Here is a 27936-nt window from a genome sequence, read left to right on the forward strand (position 1 = left end):
TGCAGAACGTCTTGTCCTGCCCACCAATTACAAAATTGTAACTATCCCAATTGGTCATTGGATGCTTAAAGACTGCTACAGTGAGTAAGCTCAGGGAACTTATGTGCCAACAAATTGAGATCTTCGCTAAAGTTTATGGTTATGTCTGGTGCTTGATAAGATGATATAATTTCGTGCCTATGGTTCAGAGCATATAGTTTCCTGCTAAATGAAAATAAAACTCAGCAGATAATCTTCACTCTAAGAGACAAGCCACTATCTGATGACCCTAGTTCTGTTAAATTCCTGGGAGTTTGTTTAGACGAAAAGTTATCCTGGGGCCAACATGTAAACTATATTAGTAGTAAACTATCTAGAGTAATTTATTTATTAAGACAACTCAGAAATTGTGTACCTGAAACATACATCAGATCATCTTATTTTGCATTTTTCCAGAGTATAATATCCTATGGCATTATCTTGTGGGGTAACTGTAGTCATATACATGACATCCTATTATTGCAGAAGAAAGCCATTAGGATAATTACAAATTCTTCACATAAGGCTCACTGCAAACCCTTATTTACTAAACAAAAAATTATGACTGTAATAAACCTCTATATATACAATGTCTTAATCTTTACGAAGAAGAACCTACAAGATGTGAAACGTAGAGAAAATGTACATTGTTACAACACAAGAAGCATCAAACACATATACACGCCTTACCACAGACTATCAAAATCAATAAATAGCTATGAAGTCACAGGGCACAAGCTATTTAATAAGCTGCCACATGCCATACAGGATCTTCCTGAACATACATTCAAAGAAAGACTGCATGAATGGTTTATTGCCCACCCGTTCTATGATATCAATGAATTCTTCAACTGTAAAATGCAGTAATCCAACAGATGACCCACTGTACATTTATTGTAATATAAGCTAAAATATTTCAGTAGTCAATACCTTATCACACTGTATTATAAATTGTAGCTTCATTTGACGTTGTCAATTGCTGTAATGGCCTAAAGACAATAAAATCTTTATTATTATTATTATTATTATTAATCTAGGATGAAGCTTAACTTTCTTGGTGGATTTAAGTTTCTTGTTTACTGTGACAAATACACCACTCCCATTTCCCATTAGCCAAGCCTTTCAGTACACCATACATTTAGATATAATCTTGGAAGCAAGCAGCAGAGGAAAGTTGACCATGGAAGAGGAAGGAGAAACTGAGTGTCTGACAGCTCAAATATGAACACGACGTGAGAATACTGCCTTACAAGAAGAGGATATTTAAAATACAAGAAATGGAGGTGGACAAATAAAGACCAGAAACTGAAAATAAGAAGTCTGAGAATGCATTGCTATGTATTAGTAAATTCAGAGGGATGTGCATGATCTGAAGCATTCTGTTGAAATAATTTTCATGAAGTGAAATCTGATTAAAAATCATGAGGGTACGTAAAAGACAGGAACCTTCTTGCCCAGACTATAATCAATGAATTATGAATGCCAGTCAGATGGTTTGTTTAGTGCTGTAATAATCTGTTAATGTGCTGGCCTTGCAAGACAGATTAATCTTGTTAGCGACTTACTTCCCAGAACAGTTACCTCTGACAGCTGCTGCTTATCTTCTGAGCTGTGAATGTTTTCTTTAGATTGTGTTTAAATAGGACAAGATAAAATTATATGTTGTTCTGACTACACAATGTGGACAAGACTAGAGAACCATTATTTAATGAACATCAGACAGTGATATCAGTGGATGTCATTTCCACCATACCCATATCCTCCTGTTAACATGGCTGCTGGCAAACAACTGAATCCATAGGTACAGCAGCATAAGGGTAGCTTAAACTTGATTGGAAATGTTATGACCACACCACTCAGTTTGCTGCAGTCATGGCAACATGTATTCTAGGAAACATTTTCACCTAAGAAGGCTGATATTTGCCACGGTAGCTGACTCTGCCTGTAAAAACAAAGCCCCATATACATATGGAGACCCTGGTGCCCAGTAGCTCAACACTATTCACCATGTGAATAGTTATGGGCAAAGAACTGCAAAAGTTGAAGATTTAAGCTGTGCTTTTACGGAAGTTGGCTTATGAAATAAGGACTTCCCAGACAAACAGAGATAATATTGTTAACAAATTGCAATATATGCCACCCAAGCCTGAAGCAATGGGGGATGGTCAATACAATGGACAGGAGAGGAGAAATACTGGGCATTTTTGGTTTGTAGATGTGGAAGAAGAAAGATTGTGGCACAATATTCAGAAGGCGAAGGAGCCTTACTTGTTGGAGGTGATGGGAAGCAAACTCCCAATTCCCAGCAACGCTAAACCCAATACACGACTCAGCAGACACTGCCACAAGAATTATGAGAGGTCAGTGACCAACTGCCAGGTGCTGAGCAGACAGTGATTCCATAAGCTGCCTGCCTGGGTAAGTTGTGTGAGGTGCATGCCTTCCAGAGCTAGGGATACCTATAGCTGCAGACATTTTGCAAGTCCATCCCAGCTCAGTCATGTTGAATGCACTTGAACTTAATCACTAGAGACCGAATTATATGCATCATAAAAACCTTAAAATATGCATGAAAAATGTTTAAAAAATGCATGAAAAGTGTCAAAATATGCAAGATCAAATAATAATAATAATAATAAAAAACATGGTAGTTACTGCATGCATTATATCTCAAAGTCAAACCTGTGCATATCAGTTACAAGGAAGAGCACCAGCCATGAGAAAAATCGGTACATTTAGAATACTGATATCATTTTCTGAATACTTTCTGGTGGAGTTTAGGGAGGGGGCTTTCTGGGATATACCGTGTTTGAAGAACTGTTCCTTCTTTGCTATTGTTGTCCATAACAAGCGGATGTGATAACGAGTGAGTCACAGCGAAATAATCAACATGTACAGGACCAACTTCAAGATATATCGCATGCAGAGGGGCACGCTCAAAAACTCCATAATATTTTATTTAAAAAACAGCATACAATCATGAATTATTTTGAACAGCATTAACTTTTAATCCTGTGCCAAATGTTTGGTAGTAAGGTTGTGTCTTCGATCATTCAAAACATTTTTATAAGCAGAAAAGGACAATTCTACATCAACTGAAGTAACTGGGCAGTATTTGAATTTGGGTGCTATGTTGGTACTTATTGTTTCACTAAAAGTTCACCTGTCCCATTAAAAAACTATTAATTTCGTACAAGGGTTCAAAGCCTGGGTTTATTGTTTAAAATGTTTTTAAACTTTTCTTGGGAATACCTCCATCGATGAGTAGTTCACTAGAATAAATTTACTCATTAACTGAATAGATTCATTCAACACCCAACCTTGAATTTCAAGCTTTTTAATACTTGCAGGTATATAGGAAAAATGAGTGCTAATCATGGCAATGTCTTTTTTAACACCAGAATCATTAAAAGCTTCTTTGCACTGGCAAACTGCCAAAGCCTCTGCACTATCAAAGTCATTTACTACCCCTCTAATGACCTTGAAATGTTCATTGTAAAACAACACAGCTTTGACCCACGTACCCCAACGAGTTACCACTGGTTCGAGAGGTAAAGACACGTTTGGTAGTTTTTCTTTGTAGGTCTTGATGTAAGCAGGAGCCCTTAGAGACATGTTCTTTGTGGATGAAATCAGTTTATTTGTATTCACAAATGTGGAATGTACTTCTTTAGCAAGGCGATGTACTCCATGAGCAAAGCACGTCACATGAATCAAACTGGGACAAAATACTCGGAGGGCTTTTCCTGCTTTGATCACATAGGGAGCAGCCATTTGAAATAAACACAAACATCCTTTCATCTGCAAAAGATTCTGGAAATCTTTTTCTAATACCCTCATTCACAAATCTGGCACCGTAGAATGATTTACTTTTTCAAGTTCTTTGCTGGACGCAGGCTCTTCTTTTAAAGCACAAAAAATTAAATTTGCAATTTAATGGTGTCTGTAGTGGTGTCAACTGAAATATAGATAATACTGTCCTTGAGTTCATTGCAAATTTCTTCCAGAACATTTATGTAAATTGACTGTATGTAATTTTTACGCGATGTTGATTCGTCTGGTATATTTTGATTTAAGCAATACTTGTGCAGGAAGCTTTGAGGATAGGGTTTGTAAGTTTATGAAGGGGAGTATTTCTTGCAATGAATGCTTCACATAGATCCATATTAAAATGACTTTTTTTTGTTATCTTTGGACAAATCACTGGTACTGCCACTTGCTGTTGTTAGAAGTTGTTGTCGTGGTCCTCTCTTCTGCATTCCTGCGATATGAAGACTTGTCTTGACATGGTGGTTTATTTCAATTTTTTTTTTTTTTGCGTGAAACATTTTTCTCACAAACTCAACAATATAAAACAATTCCGTCATACGTAAATGTCCCAGGATGGTCAGCTATCCGTGAAACAACATTTCTTTTTTCGGGCAGCATGGCACACAATATGTTACACATAATATGTTGTAAACAGGTTCAGCTGTGTGCAGTAAATAAAAAGCTTAACTGAAAAATGGATGTGCAAACAAATAAGGTATGACAGTGGAGCGGATTAACCAGGGGTATGGTCACAAGAGCATCGAGTCTGTCTGATGATGGTGGTGATGATGATGATGATGATGTCCCATACTTCAAGGAGAGTAGGGGATGATGTGGGAGACCCGCTAGGTAGTGGCGTCTTGGTTAGTGATTGCTCGCAGTTCCAGGTCATGGTCAAACTGTGAGACATCAAAACTAGATTGAGCTAGAGATCGCTCTTTTAAATTTTTAAAATATTGCAAACATAGAGTGTTTTTAGTTAAAATATGCAATAACCAGTGAAAAGGAGCCAAATATGCAAATACATATGCCACATGTAAATGCATATAATCCGATCTCTACTAATCACCTATAAAGTAGCCTTTTAGAGGGAGTCTCCTGTTAGTTTTTATAATTGTTTTAATTTAGTTTATTTCATGAATTAAATCCCCCCCCGCTCTCTCTCTCTCTCTCTCTCTCTCTCTCTCTCTCTCTCTCTCTCTCTCTCTGTGTGTGTGTGTGTGTGTGTGTGTGTGTGTGTGTGTAAGAGAGAGAGAGAGACCAATTATTTATAAAGTGGATTGATCAGTTAATGAGGAATCAAATTCTGTCAGCAAAACATCATATTTACCTGTATCTCAGTCAGTCACTTCAACCTAAGAGTAGGCAAAAGTTGGAGAGAGGTTACTCATAGGTTTATTACCTCAAATGGTAGCAGTTTCTCTGACCAAGATATGATTCTCACCTTCCTGTTGATGTATGTATAATTGATGGCATATTCAAGGAAGTGCACACAAAGTAGAAGGGCACACAGATGAACTTCACTATAGCAATGACACTGCACTCAGGAGATGAAAATTAAGTATGGTGAATTGTTAGCTGCAACAGACAAAAGACTTGCTTTGTTGGTTCTGCACATTTTAGTGATTTTGATCATGATAGACTTACTATGCTGCAGTGTTCTGCTTTGGCACCACAGTGTAGAAGCGTGCACAGAATGAGCTAAGTGAAAAATCTGTGCAATATGCATGTTTATTTATTTACAATATTTAGGAATTTTCCCTTGTGTGAGACCGTGTGTACAAGATCAAGTGCTGTTTGGAAGTTCTAGATTCGTATATTTTACTGTTCTCTTCACTTCTGTGTAATCTTTTATAGATTGTATCAATACCCATTTGTATTGTGAAATTTCTAACATCCGCGAGTACTGTGATAAACTAGTACTGTTATCGTCAATTGCAGGCCTAAACTAAACTGTGCTCTTTTTAAAAATGTTTCATAACAGTAGGCCTACCTTTGCTCAAAATGACTGTTCTCTTATTTCAGTGCACAATTCCATGAGAAATAGTCTAGTTTGAGAATTTTTAGATGCTTACAAAAGTAGATTTTCGTAAGTTACCAGTACGAGTGTTTTGGAGACATTATTTATTTCATAGCAATTCAACATTTGTGGTTAACAGTTCAGCCAAAGAATACATCAGCCATGAATTTAATTGTATATCAATGCAAATAAACGTGGTTTTTGAGAATTTTTGGAAACTCCATTGTCCTTTGCATAATCTATGAACCATTTGTAGCAAATTGGCATTTGTGATGTAGTTATTGTAGCATATTTTCTAACATATTGTGTTACATCTAGTTTTCCCTTAAAGAGGAGTAGCTCTATACATAATCTCCATTTATCGTAAACTAACTGTGTTTTTGAGTTTGCTAACAACTATAATTAACGTCCAAATGCTTTAAGAAACTAGTAATTTTTACCACAAGTTTTTGTGTTACCTTAATAGAAATCTCATTTTTGTGTATCTGCTTCAGTTCTTACAGGGAATTAACAACTTTTTAGCTCAACAGATTAAAGGATAATCAGTGGGTTTGATTTGAAGTTATTTCTTCCCTGTCTTGTTGTACATTGCACCAGCCAAAATGCAGCTTCACTGTGAATGCTATTCTCAAACACGGGATGAGTTTGTTGACATTCATAAGCACCTGGAAATCACCCTGACTATTGTTAAATGATTGGCAGCTGCTGCAAATCAGAATCAGTGTGTTGGAGGAACTCCTTAGAGACGTGTACCTGTGCTACCTATACCAGAGGTACCTCAAGTACTGTTCTCTCTTGTGGATCCTGTCTCCCCTGCAGAAAGTACAGGATCTGTCATTAGTTGTCCACTTGACTGCGAGCGGTGTGTCAGTGGTAGGCCTAAGTGTCCTGCACAGAGTGGATGGGGACTAGGGACGACTCAGTGTGTTCTACCAATCCCTCTAACCAACAAGTTTGAGATGCTGCCTTTCACTGAAACTGAAACTGAAACTGAGGCAGTGGAACTCATGTCACCTGTTTTGGGGAAACCTGTATTTGATGTCAGGAGGAGGGAAACACAAAAGGCAGTGGTCTATTAATTGTCAGTAGTTCAAACATACAGTGACTGATGGTACCCCTTAGGGAAATGGCACCAAGTGACAGGAAAGGGGCCCTCATTCACCATGTTGAAGAGTCTATTCCAACAACCATTGAGGGAAGAGGGTGAAACCAACTGCAGATTGCGGTGCACATTGGAACAAATGGCACCTGTCATCTGGTATCCGAGGTCATTCTTGGGTCATTCCAGTGCCTGGCAGAGAAGGTTGAGAAGATCAGCCTTGAGTGTGGAGTTTCATCAAAGCTCATAATTTTCAGCATTGTCACCAGAACTGATTGTGGCCCTTTGGTTCTGAGTTGAGTGGAAGGAGTGGATGAGAGACTTCCAAGGTTCTGTGAGAAGCTAGACTGCAACTTCCTGGACTTGCACCATAGGGTTGAGAACTGTAGGGTTCCCCTAAATAGGTCAGGTGTGCACTACACATCAGAGGCTGCTACTCAGGTAGCTGACTGTGTAAGGGTGCAAACAACTGTTTTTTAGTTTAGGCAACTCTCCACCCAATTCAGATAACGATAGCTGTAGGAAACCCAGAAGTATCAGTGTAAGACCGAAAGAAATGCCTCCCACAGGTGATAGTATTAAAATCCTAATGATAAACTGCCAAAGCATTCACAACAAAGCGCCAGAATTTGAAGCACTCATGAAAAGCAGTGAAGCTCACATAATACCAAGTACAGAAAGATGGTTGAAACCTGAAATTGATAGCAGTGAGATTTTCGTGGAAAATTTGAGTGCGTATTGAATGGATTGGGAAATGGAGGTTGTGTATTTGTCACAGTAGGCAAGAAACTCAAATCCATTGAGGTACAAACTGAAGCTGCATGTGAGATTGTTTGGGCAAGACTCAGTATCAAGAGTGGGCATAAAATGATTACTGGATCCTTCTTTCACCTACCAGACCCATCTCCTGATGTACCCAAAAACTTTTAAGAGACCTCAGTTCACTTGTCCATAAGTTCCCCCATCATACTGTAATCATCAGTGGGGACTTTAATCATCCAACAATTAATTGGGAAAATTAAAGTTTTGTTAGTGGTGGGTGTGATAAGACATCCTGTGAAACTTTACTAAATGCCTTCTCAGAAAACTACCTAGAACAGATTGTTAGGAACCACACTCAATGATGGAAATGCATTGGATCTAATGGCAGCAAATAGATCTGATCTTTTTGAGGATATCCACATCGAAATTGGTATCAGTGACCATTTTGCAGTTTGACAACAATGATTCACGAAGTACATGGGACAGTTAAAACAAGCTGAAAGATATGTATGTTCAGCAAACTAGATAAAAAATCAGTAGTGTCATATCTCAATGAGGAACTAGAAACTTTCAGCACAGGGCAGGAGCGTGTAGAGGAACTCTGGCCCAAGTTTAAAAGAATTGTTGGCCATGCACTGGATAGATCTGTGCCCAATAGAACAGTTCATAAGGATAGGGAACACCCATGGTATACAGCCTCCTAAAGAAACTTCTAAATAAATAGAGATTACTGCATAATAGATGTACAATAAAGTGTAAGGTTATAAAAAATAAAATAAAAACTGTATGGGATATAGTGAAGACAGAGACAGGTGGGGCCAAAAAGGAAGAGGAACAGATGGCTCTAAAAATAAATGAGATTTTGGTAACAATTGCATGTAGTGTTGCAAACCTTTTAAACAAGTACTTCATTTCTGTTACTGACAGCCTGGGGTTATCAGGTTCAGTGAATGGATTATCTGAGACAAGTATTTATAAATAACTTCAGTAAAATGGAAATGACACTCACATCTCCCAAAGAAGTAACATCCATCTTAAAATCTAAGTGCTCTAGTGGGTATGATAAAATGTCAACAGAGTTAATCAAAGAGTGCTCATGTGAGTTGAGTTCTGTTTTAAGTTATTTGTGTAATCAATCTCTTATCAGCAGAACTTCTCCAGACTGGCTAAAATATGCTGGAGTTAAGCCTCTTTACAAGAAGGGGGATAAAGAGATACCATAAAATTGTTGACCAATTTTACTTTTGCTGGCTTTCTCAAAAATATTTGAAAAGGTTGTGTTCAAGCATCTCCTTAAGCCTATGACTGCAAATAATGTATTGTCCAAGTCACAGTATGGATTTCTTAAGGGTTCTGATATAGAGAAAGCTATTTACACTTACAGATAATAAATTAGGCGCTACTGGCGTTTTCTGTGACCTGTTAAAAGCCGCTGACTGTGTGGACCACACCATTCTCTTAAGTAAATTAGAATACTACGGTGTCACCGGCAGTGCTGCGAAATGGTTTAGGTCTTATGTAACTAACAGGAAACAAAGGGTGTCATCGCGAAATACCTGTGCAGTAAGCAGTCAGTCTTCATCTGAGTGGGAATTAATTACATGTGGTGTTCCTCAAGGTTCAACCTTGGGTCCATTGCTTTTTCTTGTGTACATTAATGATGTCTCATCTGTTACATTGCCAGATGCTACGTTTGTTTTGTTTGCAGATCATACAAACATTTAAATAAATAGCAATCAAGTACAGAATTAGAAAGAGCTGCTAATCTAATTTTCGCATTAATAAATGATTTAAAGCTAATTCACTGCCATTAAACTTTGAAAAGACCCACTGAATTCAGTTCAGAATCTGTAAGAGATTTCCTTCCAGCATTTATATAAGACGTGAAGACATGCAGATCAAAGAGGTTGAAAGTGTTAAATTTCTGGGATTACAACTTGATAATAAATTCAGTTGAGAAGGGCATACCACAGAATAGCTTAAGCACCTAAACAAGTCTGTATTTGCAGTGAGAATGATGTCAGATGTAGGAGATATAAATATAAAAATCTTGAATGCTTTGCTTACTTTCATTCTATTATGTTATATGGGATCATTTTCTGGGGTAACTCATCAACCAGAGCAAAACTTTTTAGCGTGCAAAAGCATGTAATGAGAATCATTTACAGTGTAAATTCAAAACCATGATGACGAAACCTGTTCAAGGAAATTTATATTCCAACCACTGCTGCTCAGTATATTTATTCTTTAAGAAAATTTGTTGCAAGTAATATATCTCTACTTCCAACCAATAGCTCATATATAGTATCAATACTAGGAACAAGAACAATCTACATAAAGACCTAAAATCACTTACCTTGGTCCAATATTCAGGAACACACATTTTCAATAAATTTCCAGCAACTGTTAAAAACTTGGTTTCAGATAAAGCATGGTTTAAAGCGAGTTTGAAAGACTTTTTGATGAGCAACTTCTTCTACTCTATAGACGAATAGCTTAACAGAGGCTGTTAGGCCAGCATAAGTAAAAATGTCTGTTAGATTTCAGTCTTGACAGCACTTTGTCACAACAATCAAGATTATGTATTTTGTATATGGTGTTGTTGTTGTGGTCTTCAGTCCTGAGACTGGTTTGATGCAGCTCTCCATGCTACCCTATCCTGTGCAAGTTTCTTCATCTCCCAGTACCTACTGCAACCTACATCCTTCTGAATCTGCTTAGTGTATTCATCTCTTGGTCTCCCTCTACGATTTTTACCCTCCACGCTGCCCTCCAATGCTAAATTTGTGATTCCTTGATGCCTCAGAACAAGTCCTACCAACCGGTCCCTTCTTCTCGTCAAGTTGTGCCACAAACTCCTCTTCTCCCCAATTCTATTCAATACCTCCTCATTAGTTATGTGATCTACCCAACTAATCTTCAGCATTCTTCTGTAGCACAACGTTTCGAAAGCTTCTATTCTCTTCCTGTCCAAACTATTTATCATCCATGTTTCACTTCCATAAATGGCTACACTCCATACAAATACTTTCAGAAACGACTTCCTGACACTTAAATCTATACTCGATGTTAACAAATTTCTCTTCTTCAGAAACGCTTTACTTGCCATTGCCAGTCTACATTTTATATCTTCTCTACTTCGACCATCATCAGTTATTTTGCTCCCCAAATAGCAGAAATCCTTCACTACTTTAAGTGTCTCATTTCCTAATCTAATTCCCTCAGCATCACCCGACTTAATTCGACTACATTCCGTTATCCTCGTTTTGCTTTTGTTGATGTTAATCTTATATCCTTCTTTCAAGACACTGTCCATTTCATTCAACTGCTCTTCCAAGTCCTTTGCTGTCTCTGACAGAATTACGTCATCGGCGAACCTCAAAAGTTTTTACTTCTTCTCTGTTGTAGTTGTTGTGATCTTCAGTCCTGAGACTGGTTTGATGCAGCTCTCCATGCTACTCTATCCTGTGCAAGCTTCTTCATCTCCCAGTACCTACTGCAACCTACATCCTTCTGAATCTGCTTAGTGTATTCATCTTTTGGCCTCCCCCTACGATTTTTACCCTCCACGCTGCCCTCCAATACTAAATTGGTGATCCCTTGATGCCTCAGAACATGTCCTACCAACCTATCCCTTCTTCTGGTCAAGTTGTGACACAAACTCCTCTTCTCCCCAATCCTATTTAGTACCTCCTCATTAGTTATGTGATCTACCCATCTAATCTTCAGCATTCTTCTGTAGCACCACATTTCGAAAGCTTCTATTCTCTTCTTGTCCAAACTATTTATCGTCCATGTTTCACTTCCATACATGGCTACACTCCATAGAAATACTTTCAGAAATGACCTCCTGACACTTAAATCTATACTCGATGTTAACAAATTTCTCTTCTTCAGAAACGCTTTCCTGGCCATTGCCAGTCTACATTTTATATCTTCTCTACTTCGACCATCATCAGTTATTTTGCTCCCCAAATAGCAAAACTCCTTTACTACTTTAAGTGTCTCATTTCCTAATCTAATTCCCTCAGCATCACCCGACTTAATTCGACTACATTCCGTTATCCTCGTTTTGCTTTTGTTGATGTTCATCTTATATCCTCCCTTCAAGACACCATCCATTCCGTTCAACTGCTCTTCTAAGTCCTTTGCTGTGTCTGACAGAATTACAATGTCATCGGCGAACCTCAAAGTTTTTATTTCTTCTCCATGGATTTTAATACCTACTCCAAATTTTTCTTTTGTTTCCTTTACTGCTTGCTCAATATACAGATTGAATAACATCGGGGAGAGGCTACAACCCTGTCTTACTCCCTTCCCAACCACTGCTTCCTTTTCATGTCCCTCGACTCTTATAACTGCCATCTGGTTTCTGTACAAATTGTAAATAGCCTTTCGCTCCCTGTATTTTACCCCTGCCACCTTTAGAATTGGAAGAGAGTATTCCAGTTAACTTTGTCAAAAGCTTTCTCTAAGTCTACAAATGCCAGAAACGTAGGTTTGCCTTTCCTTAATCTTTCTTCTAAGATAAGTCGTAAGGTCAGTATTGCCTCATGTGTTCCAGTATTTCTACGGAATCCAAACTGATCTTCCCCGAGGTCGGCTTCTACTAGTTTTTCCATTCGTTTGTAAAGAATTCGTGTTAGTGTTTGGCAGCTGTGGCTTATTAAACTGATTGTTCGGTAATTCTCACATCTGTCAACACCTGCTTTCTTTGGGATTGGAATTATTATATTCTTCTTGAAGTCTGAGGGTATTTCACCTGTTTCATACATCTTGCTCACCAGATGGTAGAGTTTTATCAGGACTGGCTCTCCCAAGGCCGTCAGTAGTTCCAATGGAATGTTGTCTACTCCGGGGGCCTTGTTTCGACTCAGGTCTTTCAGTGCTCTGTCAAACTCTTCGCACAGTATCGTTTCTCCTATTTCATCTTCATCTACATCCTCTTCCGTTTCCATAATATTGTCCTCAAGTACATCGCCCTTGTATAGACCCTCTATATACTCCTTCCACCTTTCTGCTTTCCCTTCTTTGCTTAGAACTGGGTTTCCATCTGAGCTCTTGATGTTCATACAAGTGGTTCTCTTATCTCCAAAGGTCTCTTTAATTTTCCTGTAGGCAGTATCTATCATATTAATGGAAATACTGACAATCAGCTAAAAGTATTTAAAGATTATATTATTGGATAGTTAGATGGAAATAGGGAACAACTCAAAACAATTGGCAAAAAAATACAAGTCAATACTAATCTAGTTACAGAAATTAAACTATTTGGAAATAGGGAAGTCAGTTTTGCTGTTGAAGAAGAGAATCCAGTTGAGGCAACCAGTCATTCTTTTTGTACAAGAGGAAAACTTAATTATTAGTGTGACACTAGAATCAGACGGTACTTGGAGGACACAGTCTCACCCATTTAGGCTTACCTGTTGTGTAAAATAGTAAAATTTCGGATTACACTCATTTAACTGTTGTAACAAAAACATTTAGAAGTCTGACTGAAGCAAAAGCTGAACAGTATATTAAGTGTGTATGTAAGACAAGTCGGAACTGTACTTTTATGTTGACTGAAATTCAAAATAATGAGACTTTGCCTATGGTAGAATGTTACCTTCAATAATAATTTGACAGAATTACAAGCTACAGTGTGAAAGAGTGTGAGGGGCAGTGAAATAAAAACCAAACGCCTGCCACAATGGGACCCTGGAATGATTCCATTTGAAAGTAATCACCATGCATTTTAAGACATTTATCCCAGTGGGAGATGATATGACCAATTCCTGTTTCGTAGCGTGCAGTTGCCCACTGTTGGATCCACAATCACAACCACTCTTGCACGTCCTTGTCTGACTGAAACCGGCAGCCACGTTTGTAAAACAATGGAAAATCCAGGATGGAATGTAACAATATTATGAAAAGGAAAGTTGAAACACGTTTCATAATATTGCAACAGTATTCCTGGACATTTTGACTTTATGACACACTGCAGTTTCTCCAAAATGTCTTCATAGCACTGCTGGTTCCACATTCAAGGAACCTGATGAGCAGAAGGCCCCTCTAATCTAAGAAGGAGGTTATCATGTCCTTACTGGAACTGGATTCAACAGCTATGGATTTCTCTGCTGGGGGAGATGTGGGATGTTCCCAGTGTTGGTTTTGCCATTTGCCCTCTAGCTTGAAATGGTGGCACCACAAAAGGTCATTATAGGAAGGTTAGTGTCAATTTTGTGTGTAATGTAGGATATGTGTAGTTTTTTGGTATGAAGGAGAAGGCTACTACAGTATGTACAAGAGCCAAGAGGGAAACATAAAGGTTAAGGCAACAGAGAGGCAGTTCTGATGTTGAGGTTGATAGTGTAAGCAAGGCTGAAGAAAAATCAGCACACACAAATAGGATGTGTTGACCTAGAAAAAGCATCCAACAATGTGAAATGATGCAAGATGTTCGAATTTCTGAGAAAAATAGGAGAAAGCTGTAGGGAAAGGTGGTTAATATACAATATGTACAAGAAGCAAGAGAAAACAATAAGCCTGGAAGACCAAAAATGAAGCACTCACATTAAAAGGGTGCAAGATAAGGATGCAATCTGTTAAATATATACATTGAAGAGTTAATGATAAAAATATAAGAAAGGCTCAAGAGAGGAATAAAAATTCAGGATGAAAGAATATCAGTTATAAAATTTGCTGAACGACCTTGTTATCCTCAGTGACAGTGAAGAATTACAAGATTTGTTAAATCGAATGAACAGCCTAATGAGTACAGAATATGGCTTGAAATGAGAAGTGCCAGAAATGAGAATAACGAGAAGCATAACATCAAAATTGGTGATCATGAAGTAAAAATAACGCATGACAGTATGAAGTAAGGAGGACTTCAGAAGGAGACCAGCACAGGCAAAGAGGGCATTCCTGGCCAAGAGAAGTTTACCCGTGTCAATCATAGGCCTTAATTTGAGAAGAAATTTCTGAAAATATATATTCAGAGCACAGCATTGTATGGTAGTGAATCATGCACTGTGGGAAAACCAGAAAAGGAAAGATTCAAAGTGTTTGGAATGTGATTCTACAGGAAGATGTTCAAACATCCTTATCAGGAATGAGGTGGTTCTTTGCGGAATTGGCAAGAAACACATGGAAAACACTGATCAGAAGAAGGGACAGGATGATCGAACATTTGTTAAGATATCAGGGAATAACTTCCACGTTACTAGACGGATCTGTATAGGATAAGAATCTATGTGAAAAGACAGATATTGGAATGTATCCAACAAACGACTGAGGTTATAGGGTTCAAGGTATACTCAGAGATGAAGAGCTTGGTACAAGAGAGAGAAGTTGTGAGTACTGTATCACATTTAGATGTATAAATCTTTTTAGTGGGAGTGTCTATATTATATTTGCTTAACAACTGTAAAGAGAAAGAAGAAAATGGCCATTTGATTTTAATGTTCCCATATCCAGAAATCTATCCTGAGGGGAAAGCAGTTTCACTGCCAGTTCCAACAATCCACTGAAACAAAAGTGTACTTGAAAGCTGAGAGTGCAAGCTATTACTGTGTAGGATGTAGGGTTTGCAAACAGAAAGAGAAGATACAAGTAAAAAAGTAGAAATAGAGTAGGAACCTCTGCTGAACAACAAAAACTGTAAGGTAGAAGCAGTGGTAAATGCTAAGTAATTCTGTAATTTGTGAAAACAGACTTACCTAAATAATTTTATGTCCGTAAATATGGTACTACCTAAGAAAACCGTTGTACAAACATATGACGTCTATAATTTTTCAAAACAGCTATATGTGTGTGTGTGATGATTTTATGCATTAACCTAACTGTTGTACATAAATACGACATTGGCGAAAGAGCCAACTTGATGACTACATGAAAAAATGTGCACCTGAGACTAAGAAGTAAACAGTAGCACTTTCAATCCCAACCTGCGTGTGGTGTTTGGAAAGCGCTATTGCAGCATTGTGGTGACATCTGGTGACGGGTGGCGGTCAAGAGCGCGGACCTTGGGGCGATATCGGCCCCCGGCTCGGCGGCTACCAGTCGTAAAGTGTTAACGACGTCGTTCCGAGCACCCTGTATTGCGCTTAGGTCGTCTTCACAGAAGCGGCTTCCGGCGCTGGCGGAGGTCACCGACCAGCACGTTCCTCTCTACGCAGCGCCAGGGGCAGCGGAATTCTGCCGGGGTTGCCCCTGCATTCTAGCGAGAGCTGTAAGCTGTCTCGGTCTAACAGAGATAGTGGCGGTGCTACACGAAAACTGGACAACGGCGACAAATCAGCTTTGCCAGGACTCTTTCATTTTCCGGACAGAAAGAAAATGTTACATAAAATAAGCCGAATTATACACTAATAATAATTATACACAAATTTTATGAGAATACAAGTATTATTGTAATGACAAAAATGACCATAAACAAACAAAATTTAAAAGAGAAGAACTTTTCGGCTTTGCGCCTCATTGAATTTTTTGACATTACGTCATAGTTAATACCAACGTACGCTATTTCCACTTCAATTGATAGTACTGACGACGCAGGCAGTCTTTCGTGGCTCATTGTGCTTCTCGAGTAGGCCTTAATCAATTTAACTTTGAGAAGCTTCTCTCGGCCGTACTATCCGAAACTGTGAGCATGATTCTGATTTTTATATAAACATTTGGATATACTTCTTCCAAATTATTTTCTAAAATGTGCTGACTATGTTATTTTGCGTCTTTGAGTGAGTCCAGGGGATTGGATTTTTAAAGCTGGTGCTACTCATCAAGTTCGAAAGTTTTCGCCTTCTCGAAGTTCTGTATCCAAATCATTACAATGCTTGAGAAGGTCGTCCTTGAATAAAGATTTCAATTATTGGTATCGTAAATAAAACCAAATGGTTCAAAATATTCGTTGTGCGCTTTGAATCGACATTCTATCTATCATTGTGTTAAAAAAGTTAATTCTGCATTGCATTTCAACAGATTGTATAGGTTCATCAATTTGTTCATAATTCTTTTTCACTGAGACTCAGTCTCGTAACTAGCTCTTGTCAGCTAACAGCCGAGTTTCTGCAACGATTGTTTCAAATCCAGTACAACTGAATTCCTGAATCCAGTCACGAAATGAACGTGACGTACCAATAGCGACTTTGAAGTTTTCTTGAAACGGTTGCCATAGTTTACTTATATTGTTCACATGTAGTAAAATCTCGCTCCACACGTACGTTGCAACGATAAACTCAAAAGTTTAACATTTCGTTCAAGACTGCTTCACAGTTACTAAGAGTTTGGGAATCATCAGCTTTATTTTTCAGGTTATTCACGTTTTCGATGAGACCATCAAATCGCAAAAATATCGCTTTTACTGCTCTGATTCTACTTTCCCATCGTGTTTCACAAGAGCGCCCATTCGACACTTTGTAGGGGAGGGGCGGGGGTGAGATGGGATGGGGTCGGGGGGGGGGGGGGGGGGGGGAGGGCGTGAGGGCAGACTGGAGGGTACGAAGTACTTGTAATATTTTGGAAGACAAAATGCGATTTGTATGTAGCCATAATAAAGTTACAGCTCAACCCTGTTAAAAACCTGCATAGTACCAGCCTTTACATCATTTTTTAAAAATAAAACACCTGACTGCACTACATTTTTTCTTTGCCTGAGAATTTGTGGAAGGAAAGGTGGGGGGGGGGGGGGGGGGGCAAGCGGCGGCCATCCCTTGTCCCCCGAGTATGGGCGCTCTTGGTGTTTCAGACAGAGGTTTTAATGTCAAGTTTAATTTAGTTCTTGCAGGATTCCAACATTTGCTTGACTTTGTGAAGACCACAAAAATTTTATTGATGAAGCTGAAAAATGTTTTAGCTGTAGCGGAAGAGTTAGCTGCATCTATCAAAAGCAACTTCCAACAATGACATCCGCACGGCGTGAAAATGCCTATGAATTAATATCGAGTATTCCCGTTCTGACGCCTTTATTAATGCCAACCATATTGGCACCGTTATCATACCCCTGTCCTCGACAGTTCTGGATATCTCGGTCATTATTTTCTAGTTCCTTTAAAATAGCATTTGTTAAATACTCTACCTTCATTTCTGCGACGTCGATAAACCCATCGAACTGTTCCTCTACTTCTCCAGCTGCGGAATTGCAAAATCTTAATATTATTGACATTTGTTCCACACGACTCCTATCCCTGGTACAGTTAGGATGAAGGCATTATAGTTTAACTAAAGATACACTGGTTTTCGCCTTGTTTCACAAATTTTATTATTAATGTTACTGCACAACTAGGTTTTGGGTTATAAGCCCATTTTAAAGTTTGCTAGTTTGACTCAATTGATAATTTCGTTAATAACAGGTTTGGTTATTGATGTCATTAGTTCGTTTTGAATGTCGTGGCTTAGATAACGTTGACAAAGTTACTTTACATTAATATGTGCAAATACTCTTCTAGTGTTAGATGAAATTTGGATAACAGTTTAAATAGGTCTAGAAAATTTGCATCATTTGATCTATCGCTCAGGATAAGGAATTCTCGATGAGCTCTAAATGCCAGATTGTGTGAGGCTAAGTAGTTAATATAATATCGATCAATTCTGAAAACAAGTTATACCAATATTTTTGTCATTCCCTAATCGGTCTCTCGTTTTCCTTATCTATTGTTTTTCCGTATTTGATTCCGTTACAGAATTCTATTCATTTAATCATGCACGCCATGTGTCTTTACTTTGTTTATGTCTTTGCAATGTCCTACTCATATCTTTTCAGTCACGACGTCCTTCTTTTACCATATGTGTCTGCAAGAAGAAGTTCAAATGGCTCTGAGTACTATGGGACTTACCATCTGAGGTCATCAGTCCCCTAGAACTTAGAACTACTTAAACCTAACTAACCGAAGGACATCACACACATCCATGCCCGAGGCAGGATTCGAACCTGCGACCGTGGCGGTCGCGCGGTTCCAGACTGAAGCGCCTAGCACCGCTCGGCCACACTGGCCAGCCAACAAGAAGTCTACACGGAAAGCAATAAACTGTATTTTGATATATGGAGTAAGCTAACCATTTGCAGTGTTGCTTTTCACCGTTACTCAGTGTTCTAGTAAAATGTAATTTAATAATTGTCTTTTATTTGCGTCTTTGGGATATCTTTCATCAAATTTCTCTAGTTTTTGTTGGGGACCGTTCTGAATTAAGTCATTACGCTGCGAATCCGTTGCTAGAAATACTCACTTCCCCCTGATCTATTTCTATAAATGACTCTTTTATATTAACAGTGTGCTCTTGTTTTTATGCATCTCAAGTCTTTTCACTTTTTAACTCTTCATTAGGCTAAGAGTCTTGGATCAGATGCTTATCAGAAAGGGTAACAGAGTCATTCAATCCTTAGGCTGGTTCTGTTTCAGAAACTAAAAAAGCTTGGAGAAGAGATTCATCAGAGGCTTCTGAAGCAGTTACGCCTAAAGGAGGTCTCTTAAGTAATTTCACCACACTCGAACTCATAGCTTGCTTGTATATAACTGTGGTGTGCATACTGTAAGACCTTCGGTACACACACCATCAGATTATTTGACTTGTCGCTCTAATGAAGTAGGCAAGTGTCAGCAATATGTCTCGTGGTCTTATTGTGGCGTGTTTATCTTCTGCCGTTAGGTCAGACGATAGAAATGCCACTTGCACGCTTAGAGTAGCAGATTGACGGTGGCCAACTTTAAACAGAACTTGATTAATTTTCACACACATTTATTAAAATAATAACAAGCATAAAAATAACTTAACTTGGTTCTGGATGCTATTTACAATGGACAACTGAAGTTCCTTTGGTCTTGGTACATTAATCTTATTCTCACATATCTCTGATACTTGACAAAGTGTCTACACATTTCTCTTCATGGCTATGTACAGGAATATGGTAATCTTATTTGGCGCAGACTGAAACTTGACTACAGACTAATGTAGACTAATGCAGACTGACTAATCGGAGGTCTGTACACTCGTTATGATATCTCGCGTGTTCAGGTATCACTGAGCGAGTGTGATCCGCGAGGAGAAAACGTTCTACGTTAGCAGCAATCTTATTGGCTGCGTTACATATTAATACGCAGATTGGCGGAAGCAGAATTTGGTCCGTCTCTAAGACAGCGCCATCTCATAGTACGGAGACGGACGAGCGCTGCGCCTGCGCTGTTGTGCTTAGCGGGGCGCGCTCTATTGGGAAAGTTGTGTACGCACTGTCTCAGACTTTCTTCTCCTTTTTGATGCACCGCTTTCTCATTTCCTGCCAATGTCTGTGTCTCTTGAGGGTCCCTGAGGCAAGATGATCTAAAAAATATTTTATGTTAAGTAGGTTGATAAGTACAGTACTTAAAGTACTCAGCGTTATATTATAGAGAGAATAGGAGAATAGGAGAAACACATTAAAATATAAAAATTATTTACGAAATATTTATCTAAAATAACGTTTTACAGGCAAATAAATATGTTAAGAAATGTACTTTGATTCTGACTTACCTAACAAATATGAAATAAATCACAACACTATGATAAATGTACCAAAATGTAAGTAAAAACTTATTTACCGTAAACAAATAACCAATTTTTCACTTACGACGTTGCCAGAAGTTTTCCAATTGCGAGTCTCTTTACTATCTGAATTTAGAGCGTTATTGCCGTCTGATGCCCACGCGCGGATTCACGTCAGGTATTTTTGAGCAACTTTTTTGCGATCCCTCCACAGGTGCGAGGCCTTTAGCAGTCGCCGCGCCAAACTCCGCCACTGAACAGAGATGACATTATTGTGGCTGAAACACTAGGATGTCCACTGATAAATCCGCTGCTAGTCAAATGTAACATGGATTTCCACCCATCCAAAGTCCTGTACAGCCCTACATATTCTAGAATGTCATACCTAACCTTTTGGATCCAGTTACCCTTCTCTACATGAATCCATCAACTTATATTATTCTCCACCCTTCTCTTCCATATTGAACAACTACAAATATCCTACATTACACGCAAACTTTACACTAACCACCCTATAGCTTCCCCCTCCTCTCTGAACCTAATACTCAGCTACGTCTGCATCGACACATTCTCTCAACATTACAGTTACGCACTTCTTCACACCCTCTCCAACGGAACATTAATCACCTCTGCTTACCCTACCTTGAAATCCTCCCAGATATTTACCCATTCAGTCAGACCTATTAGAACCCGCCCCCCCTCCCCTTTCCGGGCTCGAGTCCTCACCACTCCCCTCCACCCACATCCTAAAGGCTGCTTCGGAAACTCTTCCTCATCACCCTCTGAAATACTTCAACCATACATCCACCCACACAAAACCCGTAATACACATCACTCGGAGTCTTACATGTTGCAAATACCCTTACCCCCGCAGTCTACATAAATTCATCACCTCATTTTTCTCTGCTTCAATATTTTAAACAGTCAACAAATTATCCTTTTATTTTTTAACCAACGCAACTTACCACCTGTATTTCCATTTTAACACCTTTCAGATTTGTATACTACCGGTATGTTTTAAGTTGTACCCGCAGCATGAACGCCCAAGTGCTGAGAAACCGCCTCCAACGCGGGTGCGACGCCTTGGGCTCATGGGCAACAAAGTGGCGGTTGAAATTCAACGCCACAAAGAGCCAGGCAGTCGTCTTCACTCGAAGACTTCTGCCGCCAGGGCTTACGCCGCTCGAAATCCTGGGAGAACCTATCCCATGGAGTGGGACGGCGAAATACCTAGGGGTTACCCTAGACCGCAGGCTCACCTGGAAGGATCACATCCGTAATGTGAAAGGGAGAGCAATTGGACGCCTCCGCACCCTGTATTCGCTGCTAAACCCGCAGTCGTCATTGCCACCGCAACACGGCATCACGCTTTACCTAACATTGGTTCGCCCACTGTTAGAGTACGCGGCCGTGGTCTGGGGGAAAGCCGCAGACGCTCACATTGTGACTCTGCAACGGATACAGAAACGCGCCCTGAAGACTGCTATGCATCTTCCGAGGCGCTTTTCGACGCGCCAACTCCACGAGGACACCAGGATCCTGCCTCTTCCGCGCCATCGCCAGGAAGTTCTACGAGAAGACGGGACGCTCCAGCAACCGGCTCGTCCGTGGACTGGGCCAACAATCTCATCACAGACCAACCACGCGTTGGCCTGACCTGCTGAGAGATTAAGTTTTACTAACCCCTCAACAGAATGCGTCTTTCTCTTTTTCAGGTTAAACCAGTTAGGACCAATCGACAAGAGTGGTAATATATATTTCTCTCTCTTACAGGAACCGCAGGAATGACAAATTTTGTCTAAACTGCACCACCACGAGCCAAGGACAGGCTCGTCATTCCAGCGTCAGCGTCAGCCTCACCGGTATGTTTAAAGTTGTTGAAATCGTTTTGCTGCAAAGCAGCAAATTTTGACCGCTGACAGTTCATACGCCGCCCGTGAAAGGTAAAGGCTGAAATAACAATTAAAAAAACAACATTATGATATCTAAATATGACCTCTTAGATAACATGCTGCGAAGTTTCAGATATCGTGTACTTGCTTGTTTGAGGGAATTGTGTAAACTATCAAATGTTAAAATTTCAATGAAAATGGCTGCAGTTGAATTATGTTAAGAGGGGGCAATAATAAAGCTATAATCATTACCTTGGAGAAAATCAAGCAGTGGTAATGAAATTTGATGATGGTATTGATCTTTCTCTGCATCTTCATCCTTCAATGTGACAATAGCTGAGACATTGATAGCAGAAGTGTGAATTTTGGCTGTTCACAAGATGATACACCTTGAAAATTAGCTTCTTGCCGTACTGGAAATGTCTAACAAGCAGTGGTTTCTTCATCTAAGGAAAAAAGTAGCCACGTCAACAAAATACGGAGGGGTGGGGAGTAGAAGGGTGCGGGGGGAGGAAGCAGAGTCCAAAAATGGATAGCCTAAGGAAAGAGCAGAATGAAGTGGGGCTGTATGATGTAGCAAAAACACCCCGTTTGACACACTCCCGTAAGTTCGTCGGGATACATTGGCAGCAAGCTCCTGTGACAGCTTGCCCGTTGTGAGCATATTCTGTTGTTACGACACATTAGCATCCGATAAAATGTTCAGCAAGTCCTTGTCCGATGATGATTGGGTCTACGCCTTTCTCGACGTTGAAGAATCCACGTGTTTCCACTAATTGCTTTGCTACTTTGTCTCAGGGTCGTACAGATACACCCAGTTCTCGTTCACAGTGATCAGATGGCTAAAGACATCAACCAGAATGGCCTGAAACAGCTTCAAAATTTTCCGCTGTTGCGTCGGTTTGTGTGCTTTTGAATGAATGTGAGCACTGGCGGAACCCAGCGAGCGGCGACCTTTGTCTGGTCCAAAATGTCGTTCAGGCTGTTGAAAACTGATCCGTGATTGATTTTCGCTGCTTTCACTGTCGCCGATCTTCGAGCACCAGGCCTGTCATTCAGACTTATTTGGCCACACTAGCAACGTTTGAGTCACTTAACCACTGTGTCATGATGTTGCACAATCGCTGTACACTTTGAATAAAATTGGTGATTTTCTGACCTTGTACATTCGTCTACTGAACGAGGGAATAATGACTGCCTCTAAGCTTTGGTACGCATTCTAAGCTGTCTTATCTTATTTTCATGGTTTTCATGAGAGCTACGTAGTATACATACTGGAGGCACCAGAATTATCCCACTCTTCATCTAATACCAGTTCTCTGGATTTACCCAATATCCTCGTACCGTACAACTTCGCCTTCTTCCAGACGTTCCCATTTCGATCCACCGAGTATTTATATTACACCTTCCTGTGGGCTATGTCTACCAGCTATGATCTTACCCGCGTGTCAGTTAATTAATCATTGGCTACTGTCATGAGTGTATAAATACTCCAAAGCCGGAGCAGTACTCTGAAAGTAGTTGCACTAGCGACTTGAATACGAACCACTTTACAACTGCATTATACTTTCATGGAACCCTTCCAACAGAAGTAAGTCTACCATTCGTCTACCCTACTACTGCGTTTGGATGTTTGTCCCACTACATATCACTTCGTACTATTACCCCAAAATATTTGTACGATATGAAGGGCTCCAGAAGGTTACCATTAAGCTAATAATCGGGTCTATCGCATTCTTTTTTTGGAAATTAAGATGAATTTATCCATATTTAAAGAGAGCAGTCATTAACTATATCTGATGAAATTCTGTCTAAATGGTTCTGCATTTGTTTGTGATCCTTCAGCAACGAATCTTCCTTCTAGATACCAGCAACTTCAGCGAACAATCTAGTAGCGTTGCTAGGCCTATATGAACAGTTTATATACAGTGTGTTTCAAAATTACACCGACGAACGAAATGTAGAAGGTGTCTTCAGGAACAAAATGAGGATGGGAAACCGTGTCTGGAAACTTCATCCAAGGCGCTACAGAGGGTCGAAACTATAGGCACTAACGCCTTGGGGGCTATATGTGTGTATGTTCAGAGTATTCCTGATGATGACACAAACTTTTAGGGATATGGAGAAGGATAAATGTATCAACTTTGGGTAAGGGATCCTGATCCAGGAACTAACGAATCGAAAGTCATAAGCGAAAATCAGTCTAATACCTCTGACAGTGTAATACATGTACCAGGAATGTTACTGCTAAGACTGTAGGGTAGACAACTTTCAGAGGTGGCACAATGGACCAGAAGGAAAAAAAAATGTTTAGTAAACATGAACTCAAAATGCATACCTGACGAGCAATGAATTCTTGTGCATCTTCGCTACTGTGAAACGCATCTCCTCTATAGAACAAGTTATGATACTCTTAAGGTATGCATTTTAAAGCCCACATTTATTAGAATTTTTTTCTTGTTTTGTTCCATACTACCACCTCTGAAAGTTTCCTACCTTACAATTTTAACAACACTATCGGTGCATCAATTCCACTGTCAGAGATATCAGAACGATTTCCCTTTGTTTCTGGATCAGGATCTCTTACCTCAATTTGATACATTTATCTTTTTCCTTCATCCCTGAAAGTTTGTAACATCATCACGGAATCACCCCGTAAATGCATACACACAGGTGTCAGCAGCTCTGTAGCATCGTTGGATGACGTTTCCAATCACGGGCTCCTGCCTTCACTTTGTTTCTCAGGACACCTTCTACATTCCTTCGAAATTTTTTTGGTGGAATTTTGCAACACCCTGTATAGAGAACATTAATTGCCCTATTCCGTTTCCTTGGATTACACCCCATGTTACTTTACGTTTCTGCCGCACAGTGATCGTGTAGTTAACGTTCTTGGTTCTGTGAGTCAAAATTTCTTCGATCCTATCGTGTACCTGTGAAGAAACTCCATGTGATCATATATTAGTATCAGTTAACAATCTGAAACAGTGTTGGACGCTTTAGGGATATGTACTGAATCTACTATTTCCAAGATGTTATGTGTGAATAAAGTCAGCCGTGTTTCACTTCCCGTTGTTTCTTCTGAACCTGTGTTAATTCGTTTGAATAAGCTCCTCTTCTGGTTCGTCACAATGTTTGAGCGTAAACACAGTATGTTGTAGAATGCCCACTCTGAATGATTCGGAATTTCATATTTCGGCTCTATGTCTGTTGTCATTAGTTGCGATATTTAACTGATTCACTAGAGATTGGTTGGAAGGTTTAGGCCCGTTCATTGACTTAACATGAGCGCAACTTTCCAGAATTTTCTGATAGGTCTTTTCTTACAGAGATGGAGCCATTAAGTTATCTCTGTCAGCTTCCTTACATTGTAGTTGGGAAAGAGAACGCAGAAATCTTTGGCTTAGAATCATTATCCGAATGGTATCATTAAACCATGGTGGATCTTAACTGTCTTTCACACTGACGGTAGTGGATAGTGTTTCACCACGAAGCACCAGTCCGATATTTATCAAACTTTGTAGACATTTTCATCACATCATTGTTATTAAATGATTAAACTTTCATTCCATTAAGATCTGATGTCCAACATCAACTTCAGTTTGAGACGTGACCCCGCAGGCATGAATACACTCTTGCATTCGCTGTGGCATGGAAGCCTCTGTATATCATCTCGAGGAATTTCCATCACCGAAACACAAGCTGTCTCACTCACTTCATCCACATTGCTGTCTGGACCCTGTTATGAAAGTATAAACCTTGCCATCCCATCCCACACATGGTGTGCTAGTGACAAATAAGGGGCAGAGCAGGCCAATCAAGAATCTGTATCAACATACCTCACAAGACGTTTGTGGTGTGAGCTGTCGTGTGGGGTTTTGTATTATTCTGCAGAAGCATCCCATTTGTTAACCTGGTAATGGAAGGTTTCATAGCAGGGTCTCCCATTCTTACCATATACTGACGTGTCTATACCATGAACCACAGACATTGCTGAGGACAAACGTGGTCCTGAAGAAGGGCAGCAGCGTTTTTAATAATTTCAGATGCAACCGTCTGGATGATTGACGGATCTGACCTTGTAACATCTGCCAACATGGCCTTGCGGCGCTGGTACTGTGAACGGCTGAAAGCGAGGGGAAACTACAGGCGATGCTTTTCGCGATTACATGCATCTCTACTGCATTGTTAAATGATGATGGCAGCCTCTTGGGTAAAAACTACCACAGGTAAAATAGTTCTCTATTCAGATTCTGTACGGGGACTACTCAGGAAGGTGTCGTCATCAGGAAAAACAAAACTTTTCAGATAGTCTGAGTTCGAAAGCATCGTTGATGCGAGCTTGCAGTTCTGGCACGTTTCTTGGTAGAGGAGGGTTAAACACTGAATCTTTCACATAACCCCACAGAAAGAATTCACATGGGGTTAAGTCGGGAGAGCGTGGAGGCCATGACATGAATTGCTGATCATGATCTCCACCACGACTGATCCATCGGTTTTCCAGTCTCCTGTTTAAGAAATGCCGAACATCATGATGTAAGTGCGGTGGAGCACCATCCTGTTGAAACATGAAGTCGGCGCTGTCGGTCTCCAGTTGTGGCATGAGCCAATTTTCCAGCATGTCCAGATACACGTGTCCTGTAACGTTTTTTTCGCAGAAGAAAAAGGGGCCGTAAACTTTAAACCGTGAGATTGCACAAAACACGTTAACTTTTGGTGAATTGCGAATTTGCTGCATGAATGCGTGAGGATTCTCTACCGCCCATATTCGCACATAGTGTCTGTTCACTTCACCATTAAGAAAAAATGTTGCTTCATCACTGAAAACAAGTTTCGCACTGAACGCATCCTCTTCCATGAGCTGTTGCAGCCGCGCCGAAAATTCAAAGCGTTTGACTTTGTCATCGGGTGTCAGGGCTTGTAGCAATAGTAAACGGTAAGACTTCTGCTTTAGCCTTTTCCGTATGATTTTCCAAACCGTCGGCTGTGGTACGTTTAGCTCCCTGCTTCCTATATTCGTCGACTTCCGCGGGCTACGCGTGAAACTTGCCCGCACGCGTTCAACCGTTTCTTCGCTCACTGCAGGCCGACCCGTTGATTTCCTCTTACAGAGGCATCCAGAAGCTTTAAACTGCGCATATCATCGCCGAATGGAGTTAGCAGTTGGTGGATCTTTGTTGAACTTCGTCCTGAAGTGTCGTTGCACTGTTATGACTGACTGATGTGAGTGCATTTCAAGCACGACATACGCTTTCTCGGCTCCTGTCGCCATTTTGTCTCACTGCGCTCTCGAGCGCTCTGGCGGCAGAAACCTGAAGTGCGGTTTCAGCCGAACAAAACTTTATGAGTTTTTCTACGCATCTGTAGTGTGTCGTGACCATATGTCAATGAATGGAGCTACAGTGAATTTATGAAATCGCTTCAATCATTTGTAATAGCCCTGTAGATTTAAGTGCTGGGAGGTCATTTCTTATGGTATCTATCTCGAGCTTGGCTTTGTGTGGAAGTGAAACATGGACGATAAGCAGTTGAGACAAGAAGAGAACAGAAGCTCTTGAGATGTCGTGCTACAGAATATTGCTGAAGATTAGATGAGTAGATCGCGTAACTACTGAGGAGGTGCTGAATAGAATTAGGAAGAGAATAAATTTGAGGCGTCGCCTCACTTGAAGTTAGAATCGGTTGATAGGACAGATTCTTAGACATCAAGGAATATTCAGTTTGCTATTGGAGGGCAGTGAGGGAGGTAAACATTGCAGAAGGAGACCGAGAGGCGAGGTAACAGGTTCAAGTCATCTTGGTTGCAGTAGTTATTCGGAGATGAAGAGGCTATCAGC

This window comes from Schistocerca americana, chromosome 2 (genome assembly GCF_021461395.2).
Source record: "Schistocerca americana isolate TAMUIC-IGC-003095 chromosome 2, iqSchAmer2.1, whole genome shotgun sequence".
NCBI classification, from domain to species: domain Eukaryota; kingdom Metazoa; phylum Arthropoda; class Insecta; order Orthoptera; family Acrididae; genus Schistocerca; species Schistocerca americana.